Source organism: Achroia grisella, unplaced genomic scaffold (genome assembly GCF_030625045.1).
Source record: "Achroia grisella isolate CSIRO2021 unplaced genomic scaffold, CSIRO_AGI_Agris_v1 utg853, whole genome shotgun sequence".
Taxonomy (NCBI): Eukaryota; Metazoa; Arthropoda; class Insecta; order Lepidoptera; family Pyralidae; genus Achroia; species Achroia grisella.
Window position 1 is genome coordinate 1594222 of NW_026713043.1, and position 18898 is coordinate 1613119.

The window sequence follows — 18898 nt, forward strand, 5'->3', positions numbered from 1 at the left end:
TTAAATACATAGCACTGACAATATTATCTGCTAATAATAATAACTCGATTTCTATGTTGATTGTGCATCGTAATTATTTATATAAAAAAAAATCTATTAAAAAGAAAACACAAGTTTCTTGATACAATCATGAGTGTAGAATCAACAAAAATATAGTATTTCTTCTTCTTCAATCTGTTATACCACCTATCAAAAGGTGAAGGTTTCCAATTGGATGGTTTGTTTGAATTACTTTATTGTACGATAAATCTAAACTATTATTATAAAACTGAAGAGTTTGTTTGTTTGAACGCGCTAATCTCAGGAACTACTGGTTCGAATTGAAAAATTCTTTTTATATTGGATAGTCCATTTGTCGAGGAAGGCTTTATGCTATATAACATTACGCTACAATAGGAGCGGAACTGCAATCAAAAATATTACAAAAGGTGGTGAAATGAGTAGCAGACGAAGCTGCACAGGTCAGCTAGTTCTATATAAAATGACTCAATTAACTTCTTACTAATACTAGCTTTTGCCCGTGGCTTCGCTCGCGTTAATTTATCTTTATTTATATACCACATGTTCATATATGTATTAGTGATTTTTTTATATATGATATTTAAATGTTACACCTGCCTGCGCTAACGGTTTACATTTTTATAATCTTCTAAATATATATACCTCAAAGATGACTGACATAGTGATCTATCAATGCACAGCCCAAACCACTGGACGGATCGGGCTGAAATTTGGCATACAGGTAGATGTTATGACGTAGGCATCCACTAAGAAAGGATCTTGATTAATTCTACCCCCAAGGGGATAAAATAGGGAGTGAAAATTTGTAAGAAACTTTGTCTATTTTAAACCGATCGGGCTGAGACTTTGCTGGCATAAAGCTACTATGACGTAGGCATTCCCTAAGAAAGGATTTTGATAAATTCCACCCCTAAGGGGATAAATTAACGCGAGCGAAGCCGCGGGAAAAGCTAGTACTGAATAATTATAACAGATTTCGCAAGTTTTCATAACAATTGACACATGTTTAAAATAATGTATTTATATATTTAGCAACATAAAAAATACCGGAGTGAAATTAAACAATTAATTATTGCCAGTTCACAAAATTGCCATCGAATTTGGCTTATGAAATCGCGATTTCATGGGGCGACGTAATTTGCAATCACTGCAGTTTGAGACGTTGATAGCCAAGCGTGTTTTGTAACAATAAAAACTATTCAAATTTCTAACCTACTAACTAGATCTATTATTTTATGATATTAATTGGATTTCGTGTAAAGAAAGTTATTTTTAAGGATTATTACTGTTTAGGAGGCCTTGGTAACTTCATAATGCACTTATTAATATACAGTACGGTGAAGTTTAAGACACCAAATCATCGGTGTGTATGTTTAAAAAAAGATTCCGTAATTTAATAATCCAGGATAATTTACACAGCGTCATCTAATCCCATGATAACTGAAGTTATGGGTACTAGACAACTACACAACACTAAATACTTTTTTTTTGTTATTACATACATAATATACTTAAAAAACACACAGCCTACTGCAAACAATCATAATTTGACGTCCTCGATGGTCTAGTGGTTTAGTACACCGCCTTACTTCCGATGGTCGCGGGTTCGATTCCTCACACGGCACAAACATTTGTATTCCTACCTATAATTGTTTGTATCGGTCTGGGTATTTTCTATGTATAATTTTAGTATTTACGAGAAAAAAATGTATCTATGTATTTGTATCAGTTATCTAGTACCCATAACACAAGCTTTAGCTAGCTTAACTTGGGTCTAGATGGCGCTGTGTGAATTATTCTAAGATTATTATTATTTAATACAAATGTTTACACCGAACGAGCAATCGAACCCGGACCATCGGAAATAAAACGGTGTGCTAAACTACTACACTATTGAGGCTATCAAAATTGCAAGTTGGTCTTTGGTTAGGTATAAGGCAATATATACAGTTAGTTTTTAAAAGAGAGCGCTTACGATTTCATCTCGACTGATCAGTGATCAGTCCAAGCCATCGTACATTGTATTATTGTACAGAGCAATACGAGTCATTAAAAATTTAAGACCAAAAATTATAGTGAAATTCACAAGTGAAAACAGAATTTATTACCGATTAAAAATATTTCGAAAGGTCGCTACAGTCTTATAGAATCTCTTTAGTGGCTGCCCTGCATTCTGTACAAGTATTAAAAATATCACAACAAGAAAATAAAGATTGTCAAAAGAGTATTTTAAGATATTTCATTAACTCTACTTTATTTAATAACTAGCTGTCCCGGCAAACGTTGTTTTGCCTTAAAATAAAATAAGAATTTAGGGGTGGACTACCCGTAACATTTAGGGGGATGAAAAATAGATGTTGGCCGATTCTCAGATATACTCAATATGCTCACAAAATTTCATGAGAATCGGAGGACAATGGGAACGAAAACTGTGACACGAGAATTTTATATATAAGATTACATAGTATAAAACTAAGTCGCTTTCGCTGTCTTTCTGTCCCTATGTATGCTTAAATCTTTAAAACTACGCAACGCAACGGATTTTGAAATGTTTTTTTAATAGAGTGATTAAAGAGTGGTTTATATGTATTATACATGTACACCCGTGCGAAGCCAGGGCGAGTAGCAAACTCGCCTTTTTAGCGGTTATTTCTTGTAATCTATGCAGCCGATTTTGATACGGCTTTTAGTATCAAGGTTTAGAGAATTTTCTATATGATCTTAGTTACTTACACTATACACCCGTGGTAAGCGAGAGGGGAGAGTGTGGCTTTAATAATAATAATAACACCCCTGAATAATTGACACAGCATCCTCTAGTCCCAAGGTAAGCAGAGCTTTGTGTTATGGGTACTAGTCAACGGATACATGATATACGTTTATTTTGTACATCATTACATAATATAAAACAAAGTCGCGGTCGCTGTCTGTCCGTCTGTATATATGCTTAAATCTTTAAAACTACGCGACGGATTTTGAAGCGGTTTTTTTAATAGATAGTGTGCTTGTAGAGGAAGGTTTATATGTATAGTACATGAACACCCGGGCGAGTAGCTTGTAATAAATAAATATAATAAGCGGTTCAGTAGTTTTGGCGTGAAAGACAGACAGACAGATTGGCTTTCGTATTTATAATTAAGGATTTCACATTAAATATGGATTTAATTAACACTGAATTTTATGGTAACCTACATCTGATATAGTTACAACATATCGTAAAATATATTAATATGAAAATATGACTTTTTTGCATATGAATAAAGATAAACTGCACAATGTTTACTAAAATTGTAAATGTGAAAGTTGTTTGTTTATTTGTTATCGGCTGGCGACTTAACTGTACAGTTGTTGATGAGTTTTTATGTCACAGATAAGCAGAATGGTAATAGCTAAACGATTTTTTTTATAAATAAGGTTTTTAAAAATTTACGATTGTTGTAATTGCAGATAAGCAGAATGGTTACAGCCAGATCAATATTATATTTCAAAATAAAACATATTTCCAAAATTTTACGAATGTACATATATTCATATAATTCAACATTAAAAAATACGTACAACCCTAATTTTTCATATACCATCAACCACTATGTTTTAATAGAGATGTTAATTTATATAGCAAAGTTTTCCGGGTCAGCTAGTATTCTTGTTGATTTTTGATATATGTCGTTTTGTTTTGCGCTGATTTTATATATGTACTCATTATTGTCGATTTTAGAGATATGCCGTTTTGCTTTGGGCCGATTTTAGTATTTAGTCATAATTGTCGATTTTAGAGATATGCCATTTTGTTTTGCGCCAATATTACATATTATGTAGTCAGTATTGTCGATTTTAGAGATATGCCGTTTTGTTTTGGGCCGATTTTATGTAGTCGTAATTGACGATTTTGGACATATGCCGATTTGTTTTGCGCCAATATAATACATAGAGTTATTATTGTTGATATTATAGATATGCCGTTTCGTTTTGCATCATTATTACATATGAAGTCATAATTGTCACCGATTATGTATATGTATCGGCGCAAAACAAAACAGCATATCTCTAAAATCGATAATAATGTCGCACGAAAGTAAAGCGGAAGATTCATAAAGTTTACGTGCCTATTAAATGCATAACATCTTCATGTTTTCACGGCAGAGAAAGGCGACGGCGACGGTAGAAAATATTTATCGATCACGTGATAAACACTAAGCGTCATTAATAAGTAATGACATATTATTATCTTCAAATCGTTTTATATTTACGACTAGTTTAATACCGCGGCATTGCCTGGGCGTAGTACAGCCTTGTTCCAAGCAAATAAGGTCCTTATTTAAATGAATTTTAAAAATTAATTATTAATATTGTCCAATACAGAAATAAATATAAAAAATAATACCGCGGCGTTGCCTGGGCGTAGTACAGCCTTATTGCAAACAAATAAGGTCCGTATTTGAATGAATTTTAAAAATTAATTAATAATATTTGTCTAATACAGATAAAATATAAAAAATAATACTGCGGCATTGCCTGAGCGTAGTACAGTCCTATTCCAAGCAAATAAGGTCCGTATTGGAATGATTTTTAAAAATGAATTATTTATTTTGTCCAATACAGAAATAAATATAATAAATAATACTGCGGCATTGCCTGGGCGTAGTACAGCCTTATTCCAAGCAAATAAGGTTCGTATTTGAATGATTTTTAAAAATGATTTATTTATTTTGTCCAATACAGAAATAAATATAATAAATAATACTGCGGCATTGCCTGGGCGTAGTACAGCCTTGTTCCAAGCAAATAAGGTTCGTATTTGAATGATTTTTTAAAATAATTCATTAAAATTGTCCAATACATTAGTTAAAATCAAATATATTGTCATCTTTACATAGTTTAAAACAAAGTGGTCCCCGCTGTGTGTTTGCTTATATCTTTTAAATTATGCAATGAATTTTAATGCCCGCAATAGATAGAGTGATTCAAGAGGAAGGTTTTTATGTATAATACATGCGTGTTATAGTATAGAACAAGCTGAGAAATTTCAAAGATTTGTAACGCATCCGTGCGAAACCGGGCAGAGTTGTTAGTAGTATATAAAAATATTTAATAATTCACATTAAATATTTCCTCTTGATATCAAAAAGAACGAATTTCTGATAAAATCACAATTACATTCACATCAGAACGTCTGCACCTATTTAGCGAAATGTTATATGATTTATAATATATAATTTACAGGAATATAATCAAAATTCTACAAAAAAAATAGGGTCAAAAAATATCCACTCATAAAAAAATTACAAAATTGACCTCTTTTTCTTTACGGGGCTCACAATTAGTTCTCAATAAAAAAATTACAAATGACACTCCACCGTTCAACTGTCAACAGCGCATACAAACGCAAAAGTGGATATCTCAAAACTTACCAGTTTTTCAAACCGATGTAATTTCAGTACTCCTCTCCCATCAATCAACAAATACACATACAAACACAGTTACTTCATACAAACACGCACATTTTTTTTTTACTTTACGAATGGATGCACTCGGTGTATGTATAACGGATAACGTGCGCACGCGCCGCGGGAAGCAATCCAACTGAAGCCAGTTGGTAGCTTGAACTTGACAGTTTCAAGTTTACGGTGTTATTCTGTACTGTGCTTTTGATTTGATATCGTTTCTGTCTCGCTATAAAGCGATTTAGGAAAGAGAATACGATGAGAAATAAACTTTATTCAAATAAACTCAGTACAAGCACTTTTGAATATAGAAATAGAAATAGAAATAATCTTTATTCAAATAAACTCATTACAAGCACTTTTGAATAGTCATATTTTGATTCTACCACTCATTCGGAATGCTGATTCATCACAAGAAGAATGAGCAAGAAACTTGTATGTTGCTCTTTTTAATAGATGTTTTTTTATAAAAATAATTACAGTATAACAAGTAAGAGGCATGCGATAATCAACATAGAAATCGGTACGCACTCATTATTAGTGTAATCAGATAATATTGTCAGTCATTTAAAGTTTTTCTATAAAAACATTATTATCGTTAACGAATTCTTCAATTTTATAGTAAGCTTTTTTGAAAAGGATGTTTTATTTGACATTTAAATCTTTTTTCTGGCAGATTAATAACCGACTCTGGTATTTTATTGTAAAACCTTACGCAATTGCCATAAAACGAATTACTAACTTTAGCCAAACGACATTTAGGGAAAATAGTCATATTTTGATTCTACCACTCGTTCGGAATGCAGACTCATCACAAGAAGAATGAGCAAGAAGCTTGCGTGTTGCTCTTTTGTTGCTATATGAGATGTGGATCTAGATAGAGCAGGTTATAACTTCTTATTCTGTACTGTATTTTTTATTTAATATCATTTTTGTCTCGCATTATAGTGATTTAGAAAAGAGAATAAGGTCATATATATATATTTGAGTAGTAGAGACAAATAAAGCAGGTTACAGCCTCTTTTCGGGAGTAGAGATATCAGAGTAATAGCATTCCGGAGATAATAAAATAAAGATTGCTTATAGCTCAAATATATATTTTTATATATACATATTTGTATAATGAACTTATTTTTTTAATACTAATTTCTAAACTTTCGCGTTTAGTACATTCACATTATTAATATAGTTAAACGGGTTTTAACATGAATCATTTTATGGCAAGTAATAGAGAGGTAAATAGCGTAATTTACTATAAAATTTATCGTTATTAAACAAATAATGTAGTTAATTAATGACATTTTTGTTTTAAGTTTAAAACTTCATAAAGGCATAGGGAAAAATTGCCGGATTCTTACCGGCTAAAAAAACCTGACGGCCATTCCTCCTAAAAAATATCTCCGAGGACATGAGACCGATTTCATATTTATCTAAATCCCCAGCTTGATCCCTATAAAATAGATAACTATAGGAATTATGCTGCATATATAAAAAAAACTTATACAAATGCAAAAAACATATAACAACATATTTATGAGGTGTGAGACGCATTAAACATTCGTATTTAGGAATAAAAAAAACATTTGTCCGTGTTAATTCTCTCTGTTTTATTCGTAAAGACCCAGAGATAGACAGAAATGAATCAAATATTTTTATACCTAAAAGTGAGATATATAATCTCAAAATAACGGTGATATCTTGCACTAAAGTTACTTATATTATTATATAACGTAAAGTGAGATATAAAATCTGAAAATAACGGAATAAAAATCTTCCACTCAAATTACAGACTTACATTATAATGAGAGCGACATCGTAGCGATATGACAACGATTCAATAACGATACGTCCAGCTGTTTACTGCCGTGCCACCGTTACTGTTAATTTGTTTCACAGTCGTAAAAACTCGACAATCTGGCTGAGGTTGTTTATAAAAAATGTACGTTTACAATTATGAAAGCGTTATGGTGCAGTTTACTATTACGATATGATTTTGATTGACACTATACTTGTAATTGTTTGTTCTTAATTTTGAGCAACACTAGTGTGTACAACACTACTACTTGCTATAGTAGTGTTATTACTACAGCAAGTAGAATAGGCATTCCTAATAATCCCTCATCTAATTTAAAAGGGGATCCTGAAATACGAACCCGTAGCGGTACTCTTAGACTAAATTTGTATCCGTCCGCAGAAGTTGGCCTTCAGCCGCTCCATAAGTCCTTTTTTTCTTTCTTTCGGGTGTGGAGTGTCATCTGCACTCACCCTCTGTTGATGAAGTGGGTATGAAGCTGTAGCCAGTTGCAACTAACACCATTTTATAATTCCCATCAGTCATACTTACGCCGCGTAAGGTACGCCACAAAGTCAAGATCTAACAAGCAATAAAACCTCAGACAATAGAAACCAAAGACAAATCCGTTAATTTTCATTGTTTGTCATAGAGAAAACAAAATTAGACCTCTACATAGTGCCAGTGATTGTTCTAACATTTTGATTTGGAATAAACATAAAACAAAACTCATTATAGTTAGTTTATCGCTTTGGGAAATCTAAATAGCACACACAATAATAGTTCACAAAAGAATTGGTGTATTTTGAGCCGTTTGTGAGAATTGCTGTACAGCAGGGTTACCAATCTTCAGCGGCCCAACAAAATGGCGCCGGAGACCTGCGCGTGTATCGACACGCTTCCACACTTGAATAGGGTGAAATAGGTTGCCCAACAACGAGATGGGGCCTGCCCTATGTTCATTGGTCCAGTCCAGGCAGATAGTAGATGTTCAGGGCGTGTCAGAATAACGTGACCTCGCGACTTCGGCTATAGCACTCGTAGGTACATAGTGTATTGTTTCTAATGGGTATGAATACTACACACTCCGTCATCTTTTCTGTGGGCCCTCAGCTTTTTGCCAGTCGAAATACATTAAGAAAGGGGAGAAAGGGAATTGTTACTAATGTGGACTGATGACTCCACTGCTAACAATGTACCATGTTAGGTTGAACTCCTCGCAGTTCCCCTGGAAACCATCATGACAAATTCCTAGTGAATTTGTCATAATAGGCTAACTGGACCGAACTATTCAACTTATCATCCTCCACTAGTGTCCCGCCAGCGTATATATACAGTAAGTCCAGGCGGGTGCACCATTCCATTACCATCAATAAAAAAAAATACATAAAGAAAAGTCAAAATTCACTACAAACTTATATGTGGATATAAATGTTTTCATACCGAAGATCAAAAATATCGTTTATGTACGAGGTTCGTCGTACGGTTGGCAACCCTGCAGTACAGTTAAAGTGCTGTCGTGTAATGTTGCATGTTAATAAAATGAGATTGCCAAGGTCCCTGATGGCTGTATAAGTACTGATGGAAGAATATGAAATCATATTTAAATATCATATCATATAGGAACGAATAATGAGAGAAGTTTAGGGAAGGGCTTATGTAGAGGCTGTACTGCTGAGGATATCATCATCTGCTTCTTCCTTATCCCATTTATTTGTGGTCGGCGTAATATGTTTTTCTCTTCCATTCATCTCTGTTCGCAGTCATCGCGTTATTTACTTCCTTTCTTACCATAACATCTTTCACACAGTCCATCCATCCACTATTGCTGAGGATATGTGTCCTTAAAATAAAATTACTCGCAAAAAAAAAGTAATTACAATTGGAAAATTAATATTACTTAAACAAATTTTTTTTTTATATATTTGTTTTTATTTTATATTCTATACTAGCTGTACACGCGATTTCCTTCGCGTAGAATTTAACTTTATTTTTGTTAAATAATAGTAGCCTAAGTTACTCCTAATTACATCAGCTACCTGCCAAAAAAAGTCCCGTCAAAATCCGTCCAGCCATTTCAGAGATTAGCCGTAATAAACAAGACAGACAAAAATTGTAAATAATATTATAAAATAACACTTATTTTGGTGTATGTACCGTATTTATATTCATATGCATATATTAAAAAACGGTTACTTCAATATGACAAACAGACACTCCTATTTTATTTATATGTATAGATGAATGACAGCCTCTGTGATCTAGCGGTTTAGTATACCTTACTTCCGATGGTCGTAGACTCAATTCCTCAAACGATATAATCATTTTATATATGCTTGCTTTTGTAATTTTAATCTTAATAATATAAACGTGAAAGAACAACAAATATCCATACTTACTATGGATGTTTGTTATTCTTTCACACAAAAACTATTGAACGGATTTTTATGAAACTTTACAGTAACATAACTTATGCATAAAAATAACACCTGGACCTGGATTTTTGATTGAAATTTAAAGCAGTTGAAACCGCGGGCACAGCTAGTAAATACATAAAAAAACTAACAGGTGTAGTCATTAATATTTGTATCGTCCGAGGGTCGAACCCGCAACCCCCAGAAAGTAAGTCAGTGCTAGACCAGTGAGCGAGATTGTCATGAAATTACGAACTTTCAAGTGAAAATAGAGATGGCAATGCAATACATTGGTGAACCACAAATTGCAACAATAGATCGTTTGTAGACTAGATTGCCCACTCTACAAATGTATTCAACTTTACAAGTTGATTCTATAGAAATTCAAAACTGTATTCATAGAAAGTGCAATTTATGCATTTGAATACAAATTGAGTAATTGAAAATGGAATTTATGTGGTAGAAATTTTGATTTAAAGTTGAAGAACGATATAAATATCTGTTGGTAGGGACAACATTAATACTCCAATTGTTGTTTTTTTTTTCAAATCTATACATATAAATAAAAATAAGAGTGTAATATAAAAATAAAAATTAGAGTGTCTGTTTGTAATATTGATATAACCGATTTTTACTACTTGCATATGAATATATGGTACATATATACGGTACATACACCGAAATAACATTTTTTACAATCTTTATCTGTTTGTTCCGGCTAATCTCTGAAATTTTGACGGGACTTTTATTGGCAGGTAGCTGATGTAATAAGGAGTAACTTTAGCTACTTTTATTTTAGAAATATTATTTTATTTTAGAGAATTAAAGTTAAATTCCACGCAGACGAAGTCGCGGGAGCAGCTAGCTTAATTATAATGCTATTGGCCGCAGATGGCATTTACAGCTTCACCGAACGATATACGGCGAGTGCAGATGGCGCTCCAAACACGTGGAAGGACTTATGGAGCGGCTGAAAGCAAACTCCTGCCTGACGGTTACGACTTTAGTCTGAGGACACCACTAGGCGTTCTAACCTCGGTTCAGGTCGTCATCCGATATGAATGGGAGATCTATTGGAAGGGTTGATGTATATACCATAGTATAATATAATTAAAAGCTAGCAATAACAGAGCAGTTATCCTAGTGCGTCTGCGCGCCATGCAATATTATGAATCTGTGGCGCATTATGTTTGCGCGGGAAAATAAAAGAGACTATTACAACTTCTGTAGACATCTTGTTAGTTTCTTCGTTGCTATTTACTTTACTTTATTCCATGCTAGCGGCCCGTATGTTAAATAAGTATAATACGCATGTATTATGCATATAAACCTGTCTCTTGAATTACTTTATCTATTGCTGAAAACTACATTGAAACCCGTTGCTTAATTTATAAAATATAAGTGAACTTGAGGGGATGACTTTGTTTTATAATAGGAAAAACAGGAAAATGCCTCTATAATATATGCAACTAATCACCTAATAACATTAAAATATTTCGAATTACAATCAAAATAAAGTAGGTAATTAATCATTTAATGACTAGCAGATATGGCCTACCAAATGGAAAGTAGCGTAATACTGTAGGTACAATGAAAAATACTGCCACCTCGGGTATTAAAAATATAGGTACAGCGCCATCTTACGATATATATTCTTAACGTTTTATTTCATAGAACAGCGTATACATAATAAGCATTGTGAAAGCAAACGAATGATCGTTAGGTGTTGTTAATGTATAAACGCACCACTAGATGGCGCCAAAACACTTTAAATTTGGAAAATATATTATAATGTAATCACAGTAGCACCTAGATGGCGCTGCATGATATATATAATATTTATTTATTTATATTTCTATGTGAGATTATTATTTATTGTTACCATTTTGCTCTTCTGTTTCATTTATATTAAACATTACAACATATTTGAGATAGGCCTGACCTAAGATAGAGATCTCTGTGCTAGTTTAAGGTCCATTTAAGGTCCAATATTCAATAAAATTTATAATGTTATAACGTTGCAGTCATATATACATATATAGACCTCGGTGGCCTAGCGGTTTAGATGGTGATGGACGCCAGATGGTGGCGCGTTCGATTTCTCGCACGGTACAAATATTCGTGAGTTTGTCTGTCTGTTTTCTATGTATATTAATTAATATGATTTAAAAAAAATGTATTTGAGTATATTTATCAGTAGTCTAATTTGAGAACTAGATGGCGCTGTGTAAAGTGTCCTGGGTTATTTATTTATTTATGTTTAATGTTACATTTGCAAAAATAAATAAACCTTCGTTCATTGATTTATGATTGTCTAGTTTTAGTTTGGTAACTAGATGGCGCTGTTAAAATTATTCTGGGTTATTTATATTTTATGTTAAATTTGTAGAAATATAAATAAATATTTATTTATTTATATTTAATAATAATTCTATAAAAATTTTGTACAACTGGCAATCTTAATGCTATATGGCATTCTCTCCCAGCTAACCCTAGGCTATAAACAGAAAGCGTTGTGGTACAGTAAATTTTTTTTTTTTTATATTTAAATACATTTTTCCACAGACATATTCGTCCGTGCCTTTTTTAATTTACTTTAATATTATTATATTTATTTAATTTCCATTTTTGTACAACTCCAGCCGAGATGTTACAATTTGCCTAACAGTGACACCGAGGCAGACCTTATCCGTCTGGCCCAGAACCACCGCTGGCCGGCCGGGTGAGTTGACAACATGCAGTGTCACCCATCTTTATTTGGAAGATTAGATTTATGAATATGCATATACAATTATATAAATCTTACACTACTACTAATTTCACAGTTTTCATTACATTGTGCAATGTAAGAATTCATAATGTAACAATACACATTATGAATTCTTACACTGCATATACAATTATATGAAATCTTATTCTAACACTATTTTCAAAGTTCACTATTTGTTATAGTCCAGGTTTTGTTTAATTATTGATTGTTTAATTTCACAGTTCACTTTTTGTCGTAATTCGGCAATTTTTTTTTTTTCCCTTTTTCACTTCCCTTTCCCCTCTTTTCCTTTCCTCTTTTTTTTTCTCTTCCTTTTTTTTTCTTTTTTTTTTTTTTTTATACTTTTAGCGAGCATGTTCCGGCCTTTCCAGTCCAAAGCGCCCCGACGATGCATCAGCTGTTCTGGTTTTCTTACAGTAAATTTTATTTTACGTTTTATTTTATGGTACAGTAAATTTAAAACAGATCTCGCTTATACCCCACAAATAATATATAAGATATATATTCAATAAATTAATAATTTATCCATTCATTTGTGACAACAAACAAGTTGGTCGTTACGCTCAACGCTTGTAAACATATAATCATGAACGCGAATATATTTTCTAATTTTCCGCTAGTGATACGTTTGTTATGTTCCGATTACCTGTTTCATGGAACGCTACTCAATTCACTCGTTTTTTTAGATCTAATCCGTATAATGAATTTATACAACATTTATCTAACTTATTTCTCGCACCGCCATACTTCCGATAGTCGCGGGTTCGATTACTCGCACGGTACAAACACCCCCCGATCGATCCCCGTCCAATTCAAACGGAAACCAATGTTACGACCCTCCGGTGCCCTCAAACTAAAGTCGTATCCGTCAGGCGGGAGTTGGCTTTCAGCCGCTCCATAAGTCCTTCCGCGGGTTTGGAGTGCCATCTGCACTCGCCCCCTATCGTCCGGTGAAGCTGTAAAGGCCAGCTGCGGCCAACAGCATTAGAGTAGTCAAAAAAAAACGGTACAAACATTTGCAACAATATCAAATAAAAAGATGAGGAAGGATGCGCTTATCTCTGAAAGAGATCTCTTCCAGCCAACCTAACTCTATGACAGAGGTGGTAGTTAGCGGGCAATGCTCGAGTTTAAAAAAATAAAACATACTAACACTTACTAAAATATATACTATAGCCTATTATAGGATAGATGAATTTATAGATGATAGCAATATATAGCAAGTATAAGTTTATTTGCGGACAACGTTATAATTTATTTTTCATACTGCTTTCTTGATATATGATAGCGTAGCGACTTTTGTATTGATTGCAGCATGCAACCTCATGTAAAGTGTGAATACTGTAACTACCATATAGTAATTTTTGTAGCTGTGACGTGGTCGAGTGGAATGAGTAGGCATGGTCACTAAAATGTCCAGACATGTGGCGGCGTGGTGGGCCGAGTCATTGGGCTGCCTAAAATATAGTCGAGCGTAGTGATGGCTGGCTCATCCGTCATACTCGTGAACGAGTGCTGCTTGTAGGGACTGGTCTGCTCTTATCACTACGACTGATTTAATCTTATTGTGTTTTTATATTTGAGCCTAAATAAATTACTGCTGGTTGGTAGTTTTTATTTACACGTTTCGACTTGTAAAATGTGAACTTACAAGGATTGTTTAAAAGAGCAACACACGAGTTTCTTGTTTATTCTTCTTGTGATGAGACAGCTTTCCGGATAAGCGGTAGATTTAAAAAAATGTTGACTATTCAAAAGTGCTTTAATTAAGTTTATTTGAATAAATGATTTTCTATTCTATTCTATTCTATATAAACGATAAGAAAACGTTAATATATCCATCGCAAGTACATGGTGTGATAAACCGCTATACCATCGAGGTTGCGAAATTGGTAAAGATTTTTTATTTTATTTATTTATTTATTTATACTCTTTATTGCACCAATTACAGATCAAAAACAAAAACAATTAAAATAAAAAATATACATTGATACAAAAGGCGGTCTTATCGCTAAACAATCTCTTCCAGACTAGCTTTAGGTGGATAGAGAAATAAAAATAACAACAGGGTAGGTGGCACACGTAATAAATAAAAATAAATATATATGACTCAAATATACATAAATATAAATATATATACATATTAAGATTGGTAATATTACAGATAACATTAGTAATGTTATTTTTCGTTGTAATACATTCATTAGCGCTTACAACAATATCTGTGTATAGACACTAGTTCTAGAAAGAAAAGAAAGAAAATAAGAGAACAAAAAGCAAATGCGGGCTTCGTTAATGTTAGAACTTGAAAGTTTAAAGAACTGTTTGAGACCGATAAAACAAAGTGCAGGCGGGATCTGTGCAAGCTTTGTACTCAAATGCTTTTAAAATTTCAACTATTTAAGAATACGTTAGCTATAATTCCCTAGGATTATGTACATAGATTTATTGGTAAATGAAATTAGAAGAAAAAGTACATGCTGTGAAAGAGGACTACTGGCCGAAAGGTGTGGTGTATCGGCGCTACCGTGGCAGATTGCACTTAATAAAAGTTTAATAGTTTTTAAATATTATATTGTATGTATGTTAGTATATTATAACGCTATCGAAAAAAAGTACATGATGTGTAAAAAAGCACTTAATAAAAGTTTAATAGATAGGTATGTATATTTAACGCTATCGGTGGTGTAGCGGTTTAGGATCCAGGACCACCAGAAGTGAAGCGGTGCTTCACTTCTGGTAGTCACGGGTTCAATTCCTCGCACGGTAAAAACATTATGTATTCATGAGTATTATTGTTTGTATCGGTTAGGATATTTTCTATGTATATTATGTATGTATATACATAAAAATATCATTATATGTAACACCTTCCTCAAAATATTATCATCATTACATAATATAAAACAAAGTCGCTGTCGCTGTCTGTCCGTCCCAATGTGTGCTTAAATCTTTAAAACTACGCAACGGATTTTGTAGCATTTTTTTAAATAGGTAGAGTGATTCAAGAGGAAGGTATACATGTACACCCGGGCGAAGCCGGGGCGAGTAACTAGTACCGTGTATAGTTTTTGGCAATATATTTAAGAGAAAGGTTTATATGTGTAATATATGGATATTATAGTATGTACTGAAAAGTCGAGAAATGGGACGGATTGCTAGTATTATATGATCATATGTTCTCAGCCCTCTGTAACATTTACGATTTAAATCAATAAGTATCTTATTGTCAACTTATACTAAACTTTAACCTTTCTACTGTTAGCTCTTGTTCTTACTACTGTCTGTACATCACGTTTCTTACTACTGTCTGCTTGCCACGCAAAACCATGTTCTTGAATCACCTTTAAGTAAATTACAACAAAATATATTTAAAAATATTAAGACACTGACAACAAGGTGAGAACTGTTTTCATAAACGAATATTCATTAGAAACCGTTAAATCGCCCCATTATATCTTTTTAAATTATTTCTAATAAAAAAATATACTAACGGTATTAAGAGGAGTGTGTCCATAGAATTAAATTTTTGTTGTATTTTTCTACCTAAAGGTTGTCTGGAAGACATTGCTACTAGCGATAAGACCACCTTTTGTACTTCCATATCTCTTTTCTGTATAATTCTTATGTATTAATTCTATTGGTGCAATAAAGAGTTTATAAATAAATAAAAAAAAATTATATAGGTATATTTTTATGCTATGATTTTTTTTGTTACGATTATTTTTGCACCGCCAGCGATTTTTCTCTGGACTACCTATGGTTGACTGGTAGAAAATACCGCATGGTGTCCGCCAAATGTACTGTTGCTTTTGTACTGTGTGCATTAAAGTTATATAAATAAACTAGTTGTCCCGGCAACCGTTGTTTTGCCTTAAAATAAAAAAAAAATTAGGGGTTGAGGGGGTAAAAATAGATGTTGGCCGATTCTCAGACCTACTCAATACGCTCACAAAATTTCATGAGAATCGGTCAAGCCGTTTCGGAGGAATATGGGAACGAAAACTGTGACACGAGAATTTTATATATAAGATATATTACAATGAAAGTATTCTTCGGTATTCATTCTATCTCTGTTCAGAGACGTTATGTCTCCCCTTACCGAAGCGCGATAGCAATATTTTGAATCGAAATTTTGCCGTTAATATTTATTTATATATTTATTTGTTTTCAATATCTTAATTACAATTTTATATAGCATATAATATGACATAGATAATGTAATAAACACTAAAGAAACTTATCTTAAATTTAGTAATGACATATTGTAATTTAAATAATGTAAATTAAATATTGTAATGGGTGAAAACTGTGATTGGTACAGTTTATGCTGTAAATAATATAATTGACGTAGTGGAGTAACTTGAAACAGTCATGCTCGCTATAAAGTTCAAACTTGTGGCGGCGTGGTGGGCCGGGTCGATGTGCTCCCTCTAATATGGTTGAGTGCAATGATGGCTGGCTCATCCGTCATACTCGTGAACGGGTGCTGCTTGTGGGGACTGGTCTGTTCAGGTTGCGAACACTGATTAGATTTTTGATTTTTTTTTTATATAGCATATGCTGGTAGTCACTCTATTCTCCCAAATTTGAATTTAAATGAAATAATATTATTGTAAATATGTACAACATTAAAAAAAAATACGAGCTGAGTTTCTTGTCAGTTCTTCTCATCTCGAAATCATTCCAAACTGACGGTAGATTTGACATATCATAAGAGTCTGTAATATACCTACATGAATAAAGATATTTTGAATTTGAATTTGAATTTGAATATTTTATGCTGTCTTGGACTGTTCATAAGAATAATAATAATCTCAGGATAATTCATACAGCGCCATCTAGACCCAAGTCAAGCTAGATAAAGCTTGTGTTATGGGTCATAGATAACTGATAACAAGAACATAGATTTTTTTTTCGTAAATACATACATATTATACAGAGAAAACACCCGATACAAACAATCATACTAATCAATACAAATGTTTGTGCCGTGCGAGGAATCGAACCTACGACCATCGGAACCAAGGCGGTATGCTAAAACCACTAAACCACCGAGACCGTCAAATGAATAAGCTAAATCCTGCAATCATCCTAATGTGCTATATAAAAATATATTTTTGGCCACACATAATTACAACCGCACCTGAATATAGCTACTGTAGAATATTTGCATAGTAGTACTTATTATTTTTACGTTTTGTTCAGAGATAGGTCGGGAACATGCAGCCTTAATGTTTGGACTCAATTTAACTCGCAATCTGGTCACCGAATCTGAATTTATTTAAACTTTCCATATCAATCATTCGGACAGTAACGAAACGAGCTTTAGGTGTCGAGATAAAACACCTTTTAGAAAAATCCCATTTGCGATTATAACGTACTTTAATATTTACTTTATTTTATAGAAAATTATGAGATTTAAAATGAGAGATTTTGTTATAGTTTGGCAGTTGAGCACACTGGCTTTCTTCCGGACAGAGGCAGGTTCGATTTCGGTATAAAACAAAAATTTGTTTCCGTAACTACGATTGTATACACATGTGTAATTATCTACATACATATAATCACCATCTGCTTCTTGCTTATCATTCATTTGGAGTTGGCGTAATACGTTCTTCTCTTCCATACATATATTGTATGTATGTATTACAAAAATTCCATACCTGAAGAAGGACTTATGGTGCGACTGAAGGCCTACTCCCGCCTGACGGATACGACTTTAGTGTGAGGACACCGCTAGGGGTTCGAACCTCGGCTCAGGTTGTAGTAATTTTGATCTCCGTTTGAATTGAATAGGAAATCGATCAGAGGGGAGACTTAGTACCCATAGTGTAAGGTGTACTTACTTAGATTCAGCAGGATTTGTGACTTGCCAAAGGTTTTTTATTGTTTAATATTTATTTGTGGTTTCTAGTTTTCTTACTCTTTGTTTGTAGTCATAGTTATTTAAAGATATTGATGGATGACAGTCTCTGTGATCTAAGGGTTTGGTACACCGCCTTTTTTCGTCTCAGGTTCGATTCCTCGCACGGTAAAAATATTTGTATTCATGAATATGATGTAACGGTCTGGGTGTTTTTTTATGTATATTATGTATGTATTCATATCAGTTGTCTAAACATAAGCTCTGCTTAGCTTGGGACTAGATGGCGCTGTCTGAATTGTCCTAAGATATTATTATTGAATATTTAATTATTATTTACAAGTACTTTCATGTTGTTTCTGTCTACTCTCTTTAATTATAACTACATACAGCATCCTCTGTAGGTACATACCTGAAAAAAAAAGTATTATGTTTAGTAAATTAGTAAAATGTATTTAAATATATCGTCACGATTCTTATCACACATGGAGTAGACAGAGGTACTGTCAAATCAAAAGCAAATCTCGTCATGAACGCAACACTTAAAATGCAAATTTCGCTCTTCACTTTTGAATACAACTATGCAGGGGG

General features: G+C 33.2%; 1 protein-coding gene across 3 annotated transcripts in view; it reads right to left on the reverse strand.

The window, feature by feature from the left end:
• Positions 1 to 18898, reverse strand: part of LOC131852541 (uncharacterized) — a 194509-nt gene that overhangs the window by 132847 nt on the left and 42764 nt on the right. For 2 of the 3 annotated variants that reach the window (XM_059203220.1, XM_059203221.1), the window contains exon 1: positions 5433 to 5590. The exons of the other annotated variant lie outside the window; for it this stretch is intronic. The gene's annotated coding sequence lies outside the window, so the exon portion shown is untranslated. Of the gene's footprint in view, positions 1 to 5432; positions 5591 to 18898 lie in introns of those variants that run through there. 3 annotated transcript variants of the gene reach the window in all.